Source organism: Coregonus lavaretus (assembly GCF_964263955.1).
Source record: "Coregonus lavaretus genome assembly, chromosome: 25".
Lineage (NCBI taxonomy): Eukaryota > Metazoa > Chordata > Actinopteri > Salmoniformes > Salmonidae > Coregonus > Coregonus lavaretus.
The window spans coordinates 16,302,117-16,323,948 of record NC_140012.1 but is presented as its reverse complement, the minus strand read 5'-3'; positions in this window follow the sequence as shown (position 1 = coordinate 16,323,948).

The window sequence follows — 21,832 nt, the reverse complement described above, 5'->3', positions numbered from 1 at the left end:
AGAGCTCCGAGACATGATTGTGTCAAGGCACAGATCTGGGGAAGGGTACCAAAACATTTCTGCAGCATTGAAGGTCTCTAAGAACACAGTGGCCTCCATCATTCTTAAATGGAAGAAGATTGGAACCACCAAGAGCTGGCCGCCCGGCCAAACTAAGAAACGGGGGAGAAGGGCCATGGTCAGGGAGGTGACCAAGAACCCAATGTTCACTCTGACAGAGCTCCAGAGTTCCTCTGTGGAGATGGGAGAACCTTCCAGAAGGACATCCATCTCTGCAGCACTCCACCAATCAGGCCTTTATGGTAAAGTGGCCAGACTGAAGCCACTCCTCAGTAAAAGGCACATGACAGCCCGCTTGGAGTTTGCAAAAAGGCACCTAAAGGACTCTCAAACCATGAGAAACAAGATTCTCTGGTCTGACGAAACCAAGATTTTGAACTCTTTTGCCTGAATGCCAAGCGCCACGTCTGGAGGAAACCTGGCACCATCGCTACGGTGAAGCATGGTGGTGGCAGCATCATGCTGTGGGGATGTTCGTCAGTGGCAGGGACTTGATGAAAACCTGCTCCAGAGCACTCAGGACATCAGACTGGGGCGAAGGTAAATGTTCCAACAGGACATCAACTACATGCACACAACCAAGACAATGCAGGAGTGGCTTCGGGACAAGTCTCTGAATGTCCTTGAGTGACCCAGCCAGAGCCCGGACTTGAACCCGTTCGAACATCTCTGGAGAGACCTGAAAATAGCTGTGCAGCGACACTCCCCATCCTACCTGACAGAGCTTGAGAGAATCTACAGAGAAGAATGGGAGAAACTCTCCAAATACAGGTGTGCCAAGCTTGTAGCGTCATACCCAAGAAGACTTGAGGCTGTAATTGCTGCCAAAGGTGCTTCAACAAAGTATTGAGTAAATGGTCTGAATACTTATGTAAATGTGATATTTCATTTTTTTATTTTGAATACATTTGCAATTTTATTTTTATTTTTACTGTTTTTGCTTTGTCATTATGGGATATTGTGTGTAGATTGATGAAGGGAAAAAACAATTTAATCCATTTTAGAATAAGGCTGTAACGTAACAAAATGTGGAAAAAGTCAAGGGGTGTGAATACTTTCCGAATACACTGTAACTCTTCAATTCACTTGAAAGGCAAGGCACTGGGAAATATGCAAATCGAGCTTTAATATTGCAGATAGATTGTAACTTCCATCAATGTAATTGTCTGCATCACTTCCAAACCCCCATGTTTTTTTTCTTGCAAATACAGTGGGGAGAACAAGTATTTGATACACTGCCAATTTTGCAGGTTTTCCTACTTACAAAGCATGTAGAGGTCTATAATTGTTATCATAGGTACACTTCAACTGTGAGAGACGGAATCTAAAACAAAAATCCAGAAAATCACATTGTATGATTTTTAAGTAATTAATTTGCATTTTATTGCATGACAGAAGTATTTGATCACCTACCAACCAGTAAGAATTCCGGCTCTCACAGACCTGTTAGTTTTTCTTTAAGAAGCCCTCCCGTTCTCCACTCATTACCTGTATTAACTGCACCTGTTTGAACTCGTTACCTGTATGAAAGACACCTGTCCACACACTCAATCAAACAGACTCCAACCTCTCCACAATGGCCAAGACCAGAGAGCTGTGTAAGGACATCAGGGATAAAATTGTAGACCTGCACAAGGCTGGGATGGGCTACAGGACAATAGGCAAGCAGCTTGGTGAGAAGGCAACAACTGTTGGCGCAATTATTAGAAAATGGAAGAAGTTCAAGATGACGGTCAATCAGCCTCGGTCTGGGGCTCCATGCAAGATCTCACCTCGTGGGGCATCAATGATCATGAGAAAGGTGAGGGATCAGCCCAGAACTACACGGCAGGACCTGGTCATTGACCTGAAGAGAGCTGGGACCACAGTCTCAAAGAAAACCATTAGTAACACACTACGCCGTCATGGATTAAAATCCTGCAGCGCACGCAAGGTCCCCCTGCTCAAGCCAGGGCATGTCCAGGCCCGTCTGAAGTTTGCCAATGACCATCTGGATGATCCAGAGGAGGAATGGGAGAAGGTCATGTGGTCTGATGAGACAAAAATTGAGCTTTTTGGTCTAAACTCCACTCGCCGTGTTTGGAGGAAGAAGAAGGATGAGTACAACCCCAAGAACACCATCCCAACCGTGAAGCATGGAGGTGGAAACATCATTCTTTGGGGATGCTTTTCTGCAAAGGGGACAGGACGACTGCACCCTATTGAGGGGAGGATGGATGGGGCCATGTATCGCGAGATCTTGGCCAACAACCTCCTTCCCTCAGTAAGAGCATTGAAGATGGGTCGTGGCTGGGTCTTCCAGCATGACAACGACCCGAAACACACAGCCAGGGCAACTAAGGAGTGGCTCCATAAGAAGCATCTCAAGGTCCTGGAGTGGCCTAGCCAGTCTCCAGACCTGAACCCAATAGAACATCTTTGGAGGGAGCTGAAAGTCCGTATTGCCCAGCGACAGCCCCGAAACCTGAAGGATCTGGAGAAGGTCTGTATGGAGGAGTGGGCCAAAATCCCTGCTGCAGTGTGTGCAAACCTGGTCAAGACCTACAGGAAACGTATGATCTCTGTAATTGCAAACAAAGGTTTCTGTACCAAATATTAAGTTCTGCTTTTCTGATGTATCAAATACTTATGTCATGCAATAAAATGCAAATTAATTACTTAAAAATCATACAATGTGATTTTCTGGATTTTTGTTTTAGATTCCGTCTCTCACAGTTGAAGTGTACCTATGATAAAAATTACAGACCTCTACATGCTTTGTAAGTAGGAAAACCTGCAAAATTGGCAGTGTATCAAATACTTGTTCTCCCCACTGTATATATATATACACACATATACATATACATACATACACATACATACATATAAATAAATATACTTACATATATATACATAACATTAAAAAATATATATTTCCCTTTATTACTTTCCAACCCCACCACCCCTTCCCTAATTGGAGTAAACTAGTGAACAACCACGCTTAGGCCTCTACTTCCAGCTTATACATACTATATACATTTTATGGACACAGTCAATTTTACAATAATTCTATTTTGTTTGTTTTTACTCCAGAATTTCCTCTACTCTCAACCTCTCTGATCATTTTTATGATGTCCATCCAGTTTGCTTCTATATGCCATATCTCTCAAACTGTGCTCCTTCACAAAAGGTCTCAACCTATAACCTATATACTTATTATGGACACAGCATTCCCTACATTAGTTATCTTGCTGTTATTAGTTGTTGTTAGTTGTTATTAGTCCCATCCTTCAGCTACATTCAACACCTCCCATCTATCTCTTAACACCGTCCATATTGGATTTCTATTTGCCATATATTTTTCAACTGTACTGTGATGTTTCACAAAAGTTCTGAACCCTTCTATTCTCATTGTTTCTACAGATTGTGAATTGAAAATAAACATTTTTGCTAAAAGTATTATTATATTATTGATTGATTGACTATGACTTTTCAGATCACCCAGTAGTGCTATCTGCAGGGTTAGCTCCAGGAAAATATTGCAATCCTTCAGCCATTCCTGGACCTGTGACCAAAAACAAGCCACAAATGCACAGTACCAAAACAAATGATCTAATGATTCTGTCTCTTCGCAGCAAAAATCTGCAGAGCTGGGAAGATTGTATCCCCCATATAAATAATATTCTATTGGTAGCAAGAATTTTGTATAATAATTTAAATTGAAAAATTCAAAGTTTTGAATCCGGTGTCGTTTTGCGTATCAGTTCATAAACACTATGCCATGGAATCGGTACGTCAAAAATCTCTTCCCATCTATATGGGACGGCTGTCATACATTTGGTCCTTAAATGAAACTGGTATACTTTTTTATTTAGCACAATTTTCTTTAACCAATTCTGTTCTTTAATGAAGGGCCGACAGACAAGTTCCTTACCCCCTTCCACTTTCCTCTTCCATTTTTGCGGTAATGCTGCAATTATTTGGTTGTAATTTTGGGTAGAGCAGACATTTCCATATGTTTTTGTTAGCTACATGTGCGACATAACTCCACCTGTCCTACCTATGATATCATTTACGAAGATTATACCTTTTTAAAACTTTTTTTAAAAATACTGGATTTTTATCAATTAGTATATTTGAGTTTAACCACAATATTTGTTGCATTATTTGTTCTGTCGTTTCTGGAGGATTAAATTGAAATTACAACCAACTTTCTATGGCTTGTTTTAGAAATAGTGATATTTGGGAGATTATTTCCTTTTCAAATAACTGAAAGTGAGAGGTTGTAATCTGAATAAAGGGAAAAAGGCCATTCTTGAAAATGGGGTGAGACAATCTTATTAATTTGCTGGAGAACCAGTTTGGATTTAAGTATAACTTTTGTATGACTGAAGCTTTTAGTGATAAGTCTAATGCTTTAATATCTAATCATTTCTGTCCTCCGAATTCATATTCATTATATAAATAGGTCCTTTTATTTTTTGTCTGGCTTGCCGTTCCAAATAAAATGGAAAAACATTTTCTCATATAATTAAAAAAACTGTTTGCTAGGTGTAGGCAAGACCATAAGCAAATAAGTAAACTGGGATAATACTAAATCAGTATGATTTTTCCACAAATAGACAAGTATTTACCTTTCCATGTTAGCAAGATCTTATCTATTTTTGCTCACTTTCTATTAAAATGTATTGGAGTGAGATCATTTATTTCATTTGGGATATGTATTCTGAGTATATCCACATCCCCATCAGACCATTTTTTGGTAAACTACATGGTAATGTAACATTTTTATTTTTTAGTGATCCAATACGTAATATAGTACATTTATCATAATTTGGTTGTAATCAAGAGAGTTTAGAAAATGTATCTAGATCCTCTATGAGGCTGTGGAGGGGTTCAAGTTGTGGATTTAAAAGAAAACATGAATCATCAGCGTACAATGACACCTTTGTTTTTAAGCCCTGGATTTCTAATCCCTTGATATTATTGTTGGATCTGATTTTAATAGCTAACATTTCGATGGCCATAATAAATAGATATGCCGATAGTGGACAACCTAGTTTTACTCCTCTTGACAGTTTAACATTTTCTGAGAAATAGCCATTATTTAGTATTTTACAGCTAGGGTTACTATACATGATTTTAACCCATTTTATAACAGATTCTCCAAAATTGAAATGCTCCAGGCATTTATATATAAACTCCAGTGGTACTTTATCAAATGCCTTTTCAAAGTCTGGTTTCCCAGATTGTTCATAGTGTTCTATTGTTTCCAGTACTTGCCTTATATTATCTCCAATGCATCATCCATGTAAAAAACCTGTCTATTTAGAATTAATAATGTCCGACAATACCTTTTTAATTCTATGCGCTATAATTTTTGCATCACAACACTGAACTGTAAGGGGCCTCCAATTTTTTTAAATGGACTGGATTTTTATATTTTCCACTTGTATCCTGTTTCAGTAATAATGAAATGAGACCTTCTTCTTGAGTGTCTGATAATCTACCATTTACATAGGAGTGGTTAAAACATGCTAATAACGGTCCTCTGAGTATATCAAAAAAGTTTTGGTATACCTCGACTGGTATGCCATCCAACCCTGGAGTTTTCCCAGACTTTAGTTTAAACTAAGCAGTCTGTTAATTTAACGTTGAAAGTGTGAACCCATATAGACAATGGACCAGAGTTAAATGTAACACTGTGTAGATTTAACACTGGAGAATTTAGTAGAAGAGGAAAGATTTATGTACAGTAAAATATCTCTAGCGAAGATTAACCACACACAATGCTCAAACTTTTCTTGTAGAATTTAAGAATTCAAAAGGCAAGCCTCTAGCTGTATGCTTCTCATGGGTCTTTTCCCTTTTTCCAAATGTCTGCAGGAAGATGTGTCATCAAATATTTCAGAACACTTTAACTGGAGCTTACAACTATAAATAAACATCCTTACACCTTGATAAATTCTTGCAAGAAACATTAATACACAAGGTTCATTGAACTTGATTCAAGAGGAATCCGTGTTTACGGCGTCAAAAACAGCTGCCAGATAATGTTACAGTCTTGGAGTACATCAAGACCAGGCAAATTCAAATCTAAACCAATTCCTTAAACAGTGTGAAATGTGAAATACAAATAGGTATTTTCATTGAAATATGACTCACACCAACCCACACAAACTATGATGAATCAGAGCAGTAGTCAATCTGCTCTAAATGCTATCAAAACATTCACAGAGAATCGTACTTGTTCACAGAGATATAATCATAAAATGTCATACAGTGTAACGCATACAGTGAGGGAAAAAAGTATTTGATCCCCTGCTGATTTTGTACGTTTGCCCACTGACAAAGAAATTATCAGTCAATAATTTTAATGGTAGGTTTATTTGAACAGTGAGAGACAGAATAACAACAACAAAAATCCAGAAAAACGCATGTCAAGAATTTTATAAATTTATTTGCATTTTAATGAGGGAAATAAGTATTTGACCCCCTCTCAATCAGAAAGATTTCTGGCTCCCAGGTGTCTTTTATACAGGTAACGAGCTGAGATTAGGAGCACACTCTTAAAGGGAGTGCTCCTAATCTCAGCTTGTTACCTGTATAAAAGACACCTGTCCACAGAAGCAATCAATCAATCAGATTCCAAACTCTCCACCATGGCCAAGACCAAAGAGCTCTCCAAGGATGTCAGGGACAAGATTGTAGACCTACACAAGGCTGGAATGGGCTACAAGACCATCGCCAAGCAGCTTGGTAAGAAGGTGACAACAGTTGGTGCGATTATTCGCAAATGGAAGAAACACAAAATAACTGTCAATCTCTCTCGGCCTGGGGCTCCATGCAAGATCTCACCTCGTGGAGTTGCAATGATCATGAGAACGGTGAGGAATCAGTCCAGAACTACACGGGAGGATCTTGTAAATGATCTCAAGGCAGCTGGGACCATAGTCACCAAGAAAACAATTGGAAACACATTACGCCGTGAAGGACTGAAATCCTGCAGCGCCCGCAAGGTCCTCCTGCTCAAGAAAGCACATATACAGGGCCGTCTGAAGTTTGCCAATGAACATCTGAATGATTCAGAGGAGAACTGGATGAAAGTGTTGTGGTCAGATGAGACCAAAATCGAGCTCTTTAGCATCAACTCAACTCGCCGTGTTTGGAGGAGGAGGAATGCTGCCTATGACCCCAAGAACACCATCCCCACCGTCAAACATGGAGGTGGAAACATTATGCTTTGGGGGTGTTTTTCTGCTAAGGGGACAGGACAACTTCACCACATCAAAGGGACGATGGACGGGGCCATGTACCGTCAAATCTTGGGTGAGAACCTCCTTCCCTCAGCCAGGGCATTGAAAATGGGTCGTGGATGGGTATTCCAGCATGACAATGACCCAAAACACACGGCCAAGGCAACAAAGGAGTGGCTCAAGAAGAAGCACATTAAGGTCCTGGAGTGGCCTAGCCAGTCTCCAGACCTTAATCCCATAGATAATCTGTGGAGGGAGCTGAAGGTTCGAGTTGCCAAACGTCAGCCTCAAAACTTTAATGACTTGGAGAAGATTTGCAAAGAGGAGTGGAACAAAATCCCTCCTGAGATGTGTGCAAACCTGGTGGCCAACTACAAGAAACGTCTGACCTCTGTGATTGCCAACAAGGGTTTTGCCACCAAGTACTAAGTCATGTTTTGCAGAGGGGTCAAATACTTATTTCCCTCATTAAAATGCAAATCAATTTATAACATTTTTGACATGCGTTTTTCTGGATGTTTTTGTTGTTATTTTGTCTCTCACTGTTCAAATAAACCTACCATTAAAATTATAGACTGATCATGTGGTCCTCTGTAGCTCAGCTGGTAGAGCACGGCGCTTGTAATGCCAAGGTAGTGGGTTCGATCCCCGGGACCACCCATACACAAAAAAAAAAAATAATAATGTATGCACGCATGACTGTAAGTCGCTTTGGATAAAAGCGTCTGCTAAATGGCATATTATATTATATGTCTTTGTCAGTGGACAAACGTACAAAATCAGCAGGGGATCAAATACTTTTTTGCCTCACTGTAGGCCCGCAAATTAGTTTCTGATGACTCTGTTTTGTCTGTATTGTTCCTTCTCCTGTTCGGGAATTCTCCAATTATTTCTGGGAAATTCTTTAATTGTCAATCTCAGGAAGTGGTCCTTTTCCCTTTTTAGATGAGGCTTTGGCGACTTCATATTTATTTTGATGTTCGGATGGTGGAAGTGTGGATGGGTTGTGAGTCAGAGTTGATTACTGCACTTTTCTAAGTAGTGGACTTTATTCTGTATTTCCTCTCAAGGGGAGGTCAGGAAATGTCTGCATCCTGTCACCAGGGGTTTTGGCACAACTTTCACCTGATTCCAGTAGCATTGGAAAGGGCCTAATTAACATGGATACTATTGTCCATATACAGTAAGTAAGAAAGAAAACTGTTTGTTAGAAACTCATAAAATGAGTACATGCTACTGTATAAACCTTTAGTTCCTGTTCAGGTGACATGGTCCAGAACAAACTCCTGGATCTAGCAATGAGTATGACCTCTTTTGCTCACAAGGTCATGATTAACAAAATAACACATGGCTTGAGTCCCCAGACAAAGGGAATTTGCAATGCATCAAGACTTTGTTGAGAAAGATCCTTCTATTTAGACCACATGATTTGAGTCATCTTCCTCATAAAAGTGTCTCAAGACCTAATGGACCACTAGCAGAAACATGCATCAATAAAAATCTATTTGGCGCATTCATGGGTTTCAAATGACTATGTACAAATTATGTTTACGTATATGTATGCATCATATAAAACCATCATGGTTGTTCTGCATTCAGCTTTTCTGTATCTGAAAATTAGCATCTCTATAAATCAACAACATCGTATAATCAAATAGGCTTATGTACAGAAAAATGTAGATTAATGAAAGCGATACACACAAATATTTCTGTCATAAGTTTTATTGCTCCTTGTTTTGTAACTAAAATGTTGGGGGTCATCCCTTTTTAAAACTGCATACAGCTTTAAACAGCTGAACATTTTGTTCAGTGATGCTCACCCAGTAGCGCTACAAAGTCAACACAAACATTCACAATAGTCTTCAGATATTCAATCCCAGTCAGATTCATTCTGATAGTTCAGTAAACTAGCATCATAGCTCTAAACTGGTTAATGTAACCGGGTTCAGAATTTGACCTGAAAATGTCAACAGTCATAGAAAATCTGCAGTCAGGCTACGCCATGATAAATAACACATTTAATGACATAAATACTTTGATTAAATACAGCTTTATCTTAACTATGATAAATAATATCAGCATATAATACAATATATCACAAAGTCATGCACTCTGCATCCCATCCTTTTAACATAAAAGATATTCAAGATGTCCAATTGCACTTTCTTCTGTGCATGACTTCAGTCTGAATGCTTGTGCAATGTCCCAAAAAGCCTGTCCCAGTGTGTGAAGTATGGAGCATAGTTGGACTTGAACTTCAGATGGTGCAGGTCGTGGTGTGGAACTCCACCGTGGAGCCCAAAGGGCACCAGTCTAGAGCTGTGGCCCTCAGATGACTCAACCTGTGTGGCAGAATGAACGTGAGCGCTGAGAGCTATGCGTAATGGCTTTGCAAACAGTAGGTGGTGCTGTTGATTGCTTTCTATTTCCATTCTACTCATTTGCCTTCTACTCAGGTTCCAATGTGTGACGAAATGAACTTTCCATTCATCAGAACTAGGGCTGTGTTCCTGAACAGTACGTCATCATATCTTTTAAGGCAGTGTCAGTTTCCAAGCTTACCCCACACACAATGTTTACATTCCCAAATCTCAATTCTGCTCCTATCTGTGGCAGTGCCGACTGGATCTGTGGGTTTATATGGGCTCCATCCTTTGTCACACAATCTGCCTACTACTGTTCACCCAATGCCCTCTGTGAACCACTTTACATTGATGATGTTACACAGATGTTGATCTATACACAGCAAATTGGTCAGTGTTGCCTAGTGTTGATTTTGCAGTGTAGTATTTCTAGTGTTGATTCAGGTGTTACATGAACTCTGTAATTGTGAAATTAACACTTTTTGGTGTAAAAGAACCCCAGTGTTCGTGTTAAACCAAAACCACGCATATCGTTATCATATTTCCCATCATGCCCTATTGCAGGTACATTTGTAGATACTCCATAAACTGTGTAGAAATGATAATGAATCTATATTTTTTTAGAATTTAACCTCTGAACCGTGGCCTCTTGCTCGCTAGTGCTTTAGCAGCCCCCGAACTACCTCCGAACTATCCTATTGCTGTTCACCGGACCTTATGATAACTCAGCTATACAGCTGATGTCTGCTGGACTGTTCCTTTTTACGGTACTGCATCCTGTTTATGTTTAGCCTCAGCCCAAACTGTGTCGTCATTACCAGCTGTTGTCTTAGCTCTCTCAAATTACACCTGTGTTTGCTTTATGCCTCTCTCCCATGTCAATATGGTTAGCTTATTGTTGTTTCGGTTATTTCTAATTGTACTATTTCACTGTAGATCCCCCAGCCCAGCTAAACCTGCCTTAGATAGCTCCTTTGTCCCAGCCCCCATACACGCGGAGACCGACTCAATTGGTGCCTCCAGTGATGCTATCTCTTTCATTGTTACCCAACGCTTAGGTTTACCTCCACTTTACTCATATCCTTCCATATCCTTGTCTGTACATAATGCCCTGAATCTTTTCTACAACGCCCGGAAATCTGCCCCCTTTATTCTATGTACCCAACGCACTAGAAGACCAGTTCTTAAAGCCTTTAGCCGTATCCTTATTCTAGTCCTCCTCTGTTCCTCTGGTGATGTAGAGGCTAACCCAGGCCCTGCAGCCCTCAGTATCACTTCTACTCCCCAGGCGCTATCATTTGCTGACTTCTGTAATCGCAAAAGCCTTGGTTTCTTGCATGTAAATATCAGAAGTCTACTTCCTAAGTTTGAGTTATTCACTGCGTTAGCACACTCCGCCAACCCTGATGTTCTAGCAGTGTCTGAATCCTGGCTTAGGAAGGCCACCAAAAATTCTGAAATTTCCATCCCCAACTATAACATTTTCCGTCTAGATAGAACTGCCAAAGGGGGTGGAGTTGCAATCTACTGTAGAGATAGCCTGCAGAGCTCTATCATACTATCCAGGTCTGTGCCCAAACAGTTTGAGCTCCTACTTCTAAAAATCCACCTTTCCAGAAATAAGTCTCTCACTGTTGCCGCTTGCTACAGACCCCCCTCAGCCCCCAGCTGTGCCCTGGACACCATATGTGAATTGATTGCCCCCCATTTATCTTCAGAGTTCGTACTGCTTGGTGACCTAAATTGGGATATGCTTAACACCCCGGCCATCCTACAATCCAAACTAGAGGCCCTCAATCTCACACAAATTATCAACAAACCTACCAGGTACAACCCTAAATCCGTAAACATGGGTACCCTCATAGATATCATCCTGACTAACTTACCCTCTAAATACACCTCCGCTGTCTTCAACCAGGATCTCAGCGATAACTGCCTTATTGCCTGCGTCCGTAACGGGTCCGCGGTCAAACGACCACCCCTCATCACTCTCAAACGCTCCCTAAAACACTTTAGCGAGCAGGCCTTCCTAATTGACCTGGCCCAGGTATCCTGGATGGATATAGATCTCATTCCGTCAGTAGAGGATGCCTGGTTGTTCTTCAAAAGTAATTTCCTCTCAATCTTAAATAAACATGCCCCATTCAAAAAATACAGAACTAAGAACAGATATAGCCCCTGGTTCTCCTCAGACTTGACTGCCCTTGACCAGCACAAAAACATCCTGTGGCGTACTGCATTAGCATCAAATAGCCCCCGCGATATGCAACTTTTCAGGGAAGTTAGGAACCAATATACACAAGCAGTCAGGAAAGCAAAGGCTAACTTTTTCAAACAGAAATTTGCATCCTGTAGCACTAACTCCAAAAAGTTTGGGGACACTGTAAAGTCCATGGAGAATAAGAGCACTTCCTCCCAGCTGCCCACTGCACTGAGGCTAGGAAACACTATCACCACCGATAAATCTACAATAATCGAGAATTTCAACAAGCATTTTGCTACGGCTGGCCATGCTTTCCACCTGGCTACCACTACCCCGGCCACCAACTCTGCACCCTCCGCTGCAACTTGCCCATGCCCCCCCCACTTCTCCTTCACACAAATTCAGACAGTTGATGTTCTGAAAGAGCTGCAAAATCTGGACCCCTACAAATCAGCTGGGCTAGACAATCTGGACCCTTTCTTTCTAAAACTAGCCACCGAAATTGTCGCAACCCCTATTAGTAGCCTGTTCAACCTCTCTTTCGTAACAACTGAGATCCCCAGAGATTGGAAAGCTGCCGCGGTCATCCCCCTCTTCAAAAGGGGGTGACACTCTAGATCCAAACTGTTACAGACCTATATCCATCCTGCCCTGCCTTTCGAAAGTATTTGAAAGCCAAGTTAACAAACAGATCACCGACCATTTCGAATCCCACCGTACCTTCTCCGCTATGCAATCCGGTTTCCGAGCTGGTCACGGGTGCACTTCAGCCACGCACAAGGTCCTAAACGATATTATAACCGCAATCGATAATAGACAGTACTGTGCAGCCGTCTTCATCGACCTGGCCAAGGCTTTCGACTCTGTCAACCACCGCATTCTTATTTTCAGACTAAATAGCCTTGGTTTCTCAAATGACTGCCTCGCCTGGTTCACCAACTACTTCTCAGATAGAGTTAAATGTGTCAAATCGGAGGGCCTGTTGTCTGGACCTATGGCAGTCTCTATGGGGGTGCCACAGGGTTCAATTCTTGGGCCGACTCTTTTCTCCGTGTATATCAATGATGTCGCTCTTGCTGCTGGTGACTCTCAGATCCACCTCTACGCAGACAACACCATTTTGTATACATCTGGCCCTCCAAACGAGCTTCAATGCCATACAACACTCCTTCAGTAGCCTCCAACTGCTCTTAAACACTAGTAAAACTAAATGCATGCTCTTCAATCGAACGCTGCTGGCACCCGCCCACCCGACTAGAATCACCACTCTCGACGGGTCTGATCTAGAGTATGTGGACAACTACAAATACCTAGGTGTCTGGTTAGACTGTAAACTCTCCTTCCAGACTCACATTAACAATCTCCAATCCAAAGTTAAATCTAGAATCGGCTTCCTATTTCGCAACAAAGCCTCCTTCACTCATGCTGCCAAACATGCAGGGGCGGCCTGTTCAATAGGGCGATATGGGCGACGCACTGCCAAACGGGAAAAGGAAGGGATTTTTTTTCTAATCAATTATATCACGGCAACAGTAGTTATCAGTGTTGTAATCTATACGTCTGATCTGCCACAGTGCCACACTGCCACTAAATGTCGAATCAGGCTAAAGTCGTGCTTCAAATGGCTCCCCCCCCCTTTTGGGGCGATTTCAGTCAGGTTGAAAATCGCCCAGAAGTCTCTCATAGCCTCTAATGTAAAATCTATTTTTTTCAAATTTCAGAGCCTTCAATACAATCTCTATGGGTGTCTGAGGGCTTGCACTTACGCGCTTTCGTCATACGTAACGTAACGTAACCATGAACGTAACTGAGAAAAGAGCGGATTGTGTCTTTGAAAGAAGTTCCTTTTTGTCGGCGAACAAATGAAGATAAATTGGCAACGAAACAATTAGGACCTCCCAGACCAAATTTAATAATTCAACAGGTTTCTACTAAAGGCGGAAAGTCCTACACCCGAGGATTTTCCAAAAATTGGTACGAACGGAAAAATAACATTGCCACTCAACTTGATGAGGGATACAGGCTAGCTGTCCGCCGCCACAACGATGAGGTTAGTGTTGATAATCACAAGTTTACTGGAGAACTGAGACCAAGTAGAGACTTTGGACAGGGTGGATATGGTATAATAAAGGCAGTTTATTCAGAGGTAAAGATATCTGGAATCGCGTGCACGGACCCGTTCGTCAAACTCTTAGGGAGCTATAAATTAAGCCCCATTACTTACCATATCAGATAAGAGAAATTGCTGCAGCTACATATATTTTACATCCTGGCCCTACATAGTTCACTATTTGCATCACTTACCAAAATATTACATGTGGTCATATATGCTTGGAAAGTGGAGATGCCATAGAACGTCAAAAAAGTAAACATTGCTGGAGACACATTGCCGTTTTGGAGAAGACATCGCGTTTGCTAGCGAAGAGATTTGTTGTGGCAAATGAACTTGGGCTGGGAATTGCCAGGAACCTCACGATAAGATATATGCATCAGCATTGCGAGTCTCATGATTCTATACGTATTGCGATTCGATACTGTGATTTTATTGCGCACCATATGTCTGTTGCAGAGGGATCAGAAAGCCATGAGAACGAGTTTTGATCAGTCATGGAAATAAAAGTGCTGAAAACAAATTGGCTCCCAATGTGAAAAGATTGAGAACAAGCTATGAAGGAACAATAATGGTGTTTTGGTGCAGGTACAGCCAACTAGCGCTAAAATATTGCGATATTGTCAATACAGTATATCGTAAAGTATCACTATGTAACTCGATTTCTTTCACCCCAATCCCTCAAATTAACGGTAAATAACTGAATTGTTTGCCCCACATTTAGCTAAGATGATTAGCTAGCCAGCTAAAATGTTTTATTTAGTTAGCAGTCGCATCTACAATAGTTTACTGTCAATAACATGTCTCCAAAAATGACGTGGTGTCTCCAATTGTGTTGACATTTTACAATTGCGATGCGCATCCATGAGTATCCACTTTCTGTAGCTCAGCTGGTAGAGCATGGCGCTTGTAACGCCAAGGTAGTGGGTTCGATCCCCGGGACCACCCATACACAAAAATGTATGCACGCATGACTGTAAGTCGCTTTGGATAAAAGCGTCTGCTAAATGGCATATTATTATTATTATTATTATTATCTGAAGAGAGCCCCGAAACATTGTGTGCAGACATTTTATGCAATAAATGAAGTAGGTTGAATCTAGTAGTTCTGATCTTCTGATTGGTCCTGATGAGTTGGGCGAGGTCCCCTCCAGGCTACTGTCACTGTTGCATTGGCTCTGAGTCGGGTTCTCTGTCTTCAAATGTTCAGCCTAAGAGAGGGGATTTTTGTGTGTGTGTGTGTGTGTGTGTGTGTGTTTAACAGTGATGATGTGTGTGTGTGTGTGTGTGTGTGTGTGTGTGTGTGTGTGTTTAACAGTGATGATGTGTGTGTGTGTGTGTTTGTGTGTGTGTGTGTGTGTGTCCTCAGAGCAAGAACTCGTGAGTTGGAAGAACTGAGAGGCCTATGGCGTGGGTGTTGTCCTTGGCCACCTGCTGACAAGGCTGACAAGATAGGACCCTTTTGTCCATTGTTATTGGATAGGAACAGAACTTATAACCAGCTCCTGACCTAAATAGATCTTAGCACAACATTTTACTCAACATATCATATTCCATATTCACTATAACAAATATATTTACTACGACATTAGCAAGAACCGCCACATCCTCAGCCGGCTAATCCAGTGTGTGAAGTTTTGCGGAGTGTTTGAGTTAGCTTTGCGAGGCAAAGATGAAACTGAGGGCTCCACCAACCCTGGTAAGCCAACACTTTTGAGATCAGTCAATAAATGCTTCTGGTATTGACTTATATGCTGCCCCTGTCTTCATGTTGTTGCTGGACATATCTTTTTTAAAATGTGTGTAGGTCACCTAAATCATCAGAAAAATTGCCCCCCCTGAGAATTTTTTCAGGAGCCGCCACTGCAAACATGCCCTCGTAAAACTGACTATCCTACCGATCCTTGACTTCGGCGATGTCATTTACAAAATAGCCTCCAACACTCTACTCAGCAAATTGGATTTAGTCTATCACAGTGCCATCCGTTTTGTCTCCAAAGCCCCATACACTACCCACCACTGTGACCTGTACGCTCTTGTTGGCTGGTCCTCACTACATGTCCGTCATCAAACCCACTGGCTCCAGGCCATCTATAAATCACTGCTAGGCAAATCCCCGCCTTATCTTAGCTCATTGGTCACCATAGCAGCACCCACCCATAGTCTGCGCTCCAGCAGGTATATCTCACTGGTCATTCCCAAAGCCAACACCTCCTTTGGCCGCCATTCCTTCCAGTTCTCTGCTGCCAATGACTGGAACGAATTGCAAAAATCTCTGAAGCTGGAGACTCTTATCTCCCTCACGAACTTTAAGCATCAGTTGTCAGAGCACCTTACCGATCACTGCACCTGTACACAGCCCATCTGAAATTAGCCCACCCAACTACCTCATCCCTATAATGTTATTTATTTTTCTCTTTTGCACCCCAGTATCTCTATTTGCACATAATCTCTTGCACTTCTAGCATTCCAGTGTTAATACTAATTGTAATTATTTTGCACTATAGCCTATTTATTGCCTTACCTCCATAACTTGCTACTTTTGCACACACTATATATATATTTTCTGTTGTATTTTTTTGACTTTATGTTTTTTTACCCCATATGTAACTCTGTGTTGTTGTTTTTATCGCACTGCTTTGCTTTATCTTGGCCAGGTCGCAGTTGTAAATGAGAACTTGTTCTCAACTGGCTTATCTGGTTAAATAAAGGTGAAATAAAATAAAATAAATAAAATGTGTCTTCAATCACAGTATATTTCCAATATAAAGTTATTAGCTGCGCTATTTCGCGGATTTGGTTGGTTTTCTGGTTGCAAACCAGTGAGATTAACATTCTTCATCAAGAATATGGTTTAGCCTCAAGACCCAAATTGAACCAGGTTGTCTCAATCGTATATGGGCAAAATTGCATTATTGCCAATGGAAAAGGTGGGATTGTTGTTCCCATGTCATAAAATTGGTACATTTACTATCAATATAGCATTAAAAATAGTTTTCCAGATTTCATTTTGGCAACAAAAAAATGTTTTTTGTGAATATTGGATAACGATTGAGACAACCTGGTTCAATTTGGGTCTTGAGGCTAAACCAGTTGAGAACCACTGGTGTAGGTAGTCTCATAGCTTAGTGTTCCCAACCAGGGAGTCAATCTGAATTCAGGTTGTGGATGAATCGCCGAGTGGCGCAGTGGTCCACTAGAGATCCTGGTTCGAATCCAGGCTCTGTCGTAGCCGGCTGCGACCGAGAGACCCATGGGGTGGCGCACAATTGGCCCAGGGTAGGGGAGGGAATGGCTGGCCGGGATGTAGCTCAGTTGGTAGAGCATGGTGTTTGCAACGCCAGGGTTGTGGGTTCGTTTCCCACGGAGGGCCAGTATAAATAAATCATAAAATATGTATGCACTCACTAACTGTAAGTCGCTCTGGAAAAGAGTGTCTGCTAAATGACTAAAATGTGAATAAAAATGCAAAATGTTTCCATTAAAGAACACCCTCTGTGTTCTGTTAGACAGGTAACTCTTTATTCACAATATAGCAAGTGGAGTAAAGCAATAACGTTGGAAGTTTACATATACTTAGTTTGGAGTCATTAACACTCGTTTTTCAACTACTCCACAAATTTCTTGTTAACAAACTATAGTTTTGGCAAGTCTGTTAGGACATCGACTTTGTGAATGACACAAGTAATTTTTCCAACAATTGTTTACAGACAGATTATTTCACATATAATTCACTCTATCACAATTCCAGTGGGTCAGAAGTTTACATATACTAAGTTGACTGTGCCTTTAAACAGCTTGGAAAATTCCAGAAAATGATGTCATGACTTTAGAAGCTTCTGATAGGCTAATTGACATAATTTGAGTCAATTGGAGGTGTACCTGTGGATGTATTTCAAGGCCTACCTTCAAACTCAGTGCTTCTTTGCTTGACATCATGGGAAAATCAAAAGAAATCAGCCAAGACCTCAGAAAAAGAATTGTAGACCTCCACAAGTCTGGTTCATCCTTGGGAGCAATTTCCAAACGCCTGAACGTACTACATTCATCTGTACAAACAATAGTACGCAAGTATAAAAACCATGGGACCACGCAGCCGTCATACCGCTCAGGAAGGAGATGCATTCTGTCTCCTAGAGATTAACGTACTTTGGTGCGAAAAGTGCAAATCAATCCCAGAACAACAGCAAAGGACCTTGTGAAGATGCTGGAGGAAACAGGTACAAAAGTATCTATATCCACAGTAGAACGAGTCCTATATCGACATAACCTGAAAGGCCGATCAGCAAGGAAGAAGCCACTGCTCCAAAACCGCCATAAAAAAGCCAGAATATGGTTTGTAACTGCACAACTGGGACAAAGATCGTACTTTTTGGAGAAATGTCCTCTGGTCTGATGAAACAAAAATAGAACTGTTTGGCCATAATGACCATTGTTATGTTTGGAGGAAAAAGGGGGTTGCTTGCAAGACAAAGAACACCATCCCAACCGTGAAGCACTGGGGTGGCAGCATCATGCTGTGGGGGTGCTTTGCTGCAGGAGGGACTGGTGCACTTCACAAAATAGATGGCATCATGAGGAAGGAAAATTCTTTGGATATATTGAAGCAACATCTCAAGTCAGGAAGTTAAAGCCCGCCCAACTACCTCATCCCTATATTGTTATTTATTTTGCTCATTTGTACCCCAGTATCTCTATTTGCACATCATCTCTTGCACATCTATCATTCCAGTGTTAATACTAATTGTAATTATTTTGCACTATAGCCTATTTATTGCCTTACCTCCATAACTTGCTACATTTGCACACACTGTATACAGTATATATTTATTTCTGTTGTATTTTTGACTTTGTTTTGTTTTACCCCATATGTAACTCTGTGTTGTTGTTTTTATCGCACTGCTTTGCTTTATCTTGGCCAGGTCGCAGTTGTAAATGAGAACTTGTTCTCAACTGGCTTACCTGGTTAAATAAAGGTGAAATCAAAAAATAAAAATAAAAAGCTTGGTCGCAAATGGGTCTTCCAAATGGACAATGACCCAAAGCATACTTCCAAAGTTGTGGCAAAATGGCTTAAGGACAACAAAGTCAAGGTATTGGAGTGGCCATCACAAAGCTCTGACCTCAATCCTATAGAAAATGTGTGGGCAGAACTGAAAAAGCATGTGTGTGCAAGGAGGACTACAAACCTGACTCAGTTACACCAGCTCTGTCAGGAGGAATGGCCGAAATTCAACCAACTTATTGTGGGAAGCTTGTGGAAGGCTATCCGAAACGTTTGACCTAAGTTAAACAAGGCTGTATGCATCTGCTCTTATTAGTAGCCTACAGTTGATCAAACTGAAAAATTGTCTCGTTTTCATCCCATACAGCATGTCAAATCTCTAATGTTTAGGTGTAGCCTAGGCTGCTGCAACAGTTATGTAATGAGTTTTGTGTCTGTCCGGAGTGATTGTGTTATTTGTATTTGTATTTATTATGGATTCCCCCCCCCCCCCCCCCCCCTCCCATAATGCTCTGCGGCACAACCCCAATTCAACACACTAGGTTCATTCTCTGATTCTAATCCTATGATTGGATGGACAACATGTCAGTTCATACTGCAAAAGCTTTGATTGGTTGGAGGTCGTCCTCCAGAAGTGGTCATAATTACCATGTAGGTCTATGGAAGGCGGTGAGGCCTACAGAGCCTCCTAGGTTTTGTATTGAAGTCAATGTACCCAGAGGAGGACAGAAGCTAGCTGTCCTCCGGCTACACCATGGTACTACCTCAGAGAGTGCTGTTGAAGTTACTGTTGACATTCATTTCAAAACAGTGTGTTTTAATCAATTATTTGGTGACATATGAATATATTTAGTATAGTTTTATCTAGAAAGGCTAACTTTTTTAGTGTTACACTATTTTTTGTTTTATGAAATTTCACTGAGGAGGATGGTCCTCCACTTGCTGATACATTTCACTACTATATACATATTGTATGTAGACCTAATGCAACTTCCCTGAGAATTTATGCAGGTGTGTACAGTGCTGTTACAATAAATGGCTATTTGGCAGAATATAAACGTATGGCAATCACGTATCAGTTTTGTTTTCATTCTGCAAAATAAAAATGATATGCCAAGGAGCGGGGTAGTTCAAGATTCAAGTTTCTGTGCCAATTATTGCTATATACACTAGGTGACATCCAGGGGCGCTGTTTTGAAGCTACCGTGCCTCCATCTTGGCACTGCCCCACCGTTGTAAAACATATTTTGGAAGCTATAGAAATGCATTTATTGTCCACATTCGTTTTTGCCACATGTATTATATTGCAGACACTTTAATGCATACTTCGAAATTATATTATGTGAGCTAAACATATGTATAAACAGTTTCCTTAAAGTATATATTTTTAGATAACTAATGTACTGTTACCACTACAACAACAATAATACTTAAATACATGTAATTTTGTCTTTGAAACATTTAATTGAAATACTGTAAAATTCCATTAATTCCTATGGAGGACTGCTCCCACTGGGGAGTGCCAATATGGCCAACTGGTGGCTCCAAAGCCTCTCAATGATCAATACATAGCATTCACAATCCAGGGTTTATATACATAATTGGTTTGCACTGGTCTCTGATTTCTAAAGTTGATTATTCATCATATAAATAAGCACTGTTCAGAAAAAACGAGTGATTCTAGAGTCACTAGTGTTGAAATAACTAATTGAATATATTCCCACTGGAAAATAATATGGAAAATAGTATTTCTACAAGCATCTCCTCTCTACCACTTATCTGATCTTCTCCTTTCCTCCTTTATATAGTACACAGCGCCAGTACATTTACATTTACATTTACGTCATTTAGCAGACGCTCTTATCCAGAGCGACTTACAAATTGGTACATTCACCTTATAGCCAGTGGGATAACCACTTTACAATGTTTTTTTTTTGGGTGGTGGGGTGGGGTAAGGGGGGGGGGTAGAAGGATTTATTTATCCTATCCCAGTTATTCCTTAAAGAGGTGGGGTTTCAAATGTCTCCGGAAAGTGGTGAGTGACTCCGCTGTCCTGGCGTCGTGAGGGAGCTTGTTCCACCATTTGGGTGCCAGAGCAGCGAACAGTTTTGACTGGGCTGAGCGGGAACTGTGCTTCCGCAGAGGTAGGGGAGCCAGCAGGCCAGAGGTGGATGAACGCAATGCCCTCGTTTGGGTGTAGGGACTGATCAGAGCCTGAAGGTACGGAGGTGCTGTTCCCCTCACAGCTCCGTAGGCAAGCACCATGGTCTTGTAGCTGATGCGAGCTTCAACTGGAAGCCAGTGGAGTGTGCGGAGGAGCGGGGGTGACGTGAGAGAACTTGGGAAGGTTGAACACCAGACGGGCTGCGGCATTCTGGATGAGTTGTAGGGGTTTAATGGCACAGGCAGGGAGCCCAGCCAACAGCGAGTTGCAGTAATCCAGACAGGAGATGACAAGTGCCTGGATTAGGACCTGTGCCGCTTCCTGTGTAAGGCAGGGTCGTACTCTCCGAATGTTGTAGAGCATGAACCTACAGGATCGGGTCACCACCTTGATGTTAGCAGAGAACGACAAGGTGTTGTCCAGGGTCACGCCAAGGCTCTTCGCACTCTGGGAGGAGGACACAACAGAGTTGTCAACCGTGATGGCGAGATCATGGAACGGGCAGTCCTTCCCCGGGAGGAAGAGCAGCTCCGTCTTGCCAAGGTTCAGCTTGAGGTGGTGATCCGTCATCCATACTGATATGTCTGCCAGACATGCAGAGATGCGATTCGCCACCTGGTTATCAGAAGGGGGAAAGGAGAAGATTAGTTGTGTGTCGTTTGCGTAGCAATGATAGGAGAGGCCATGTGAGG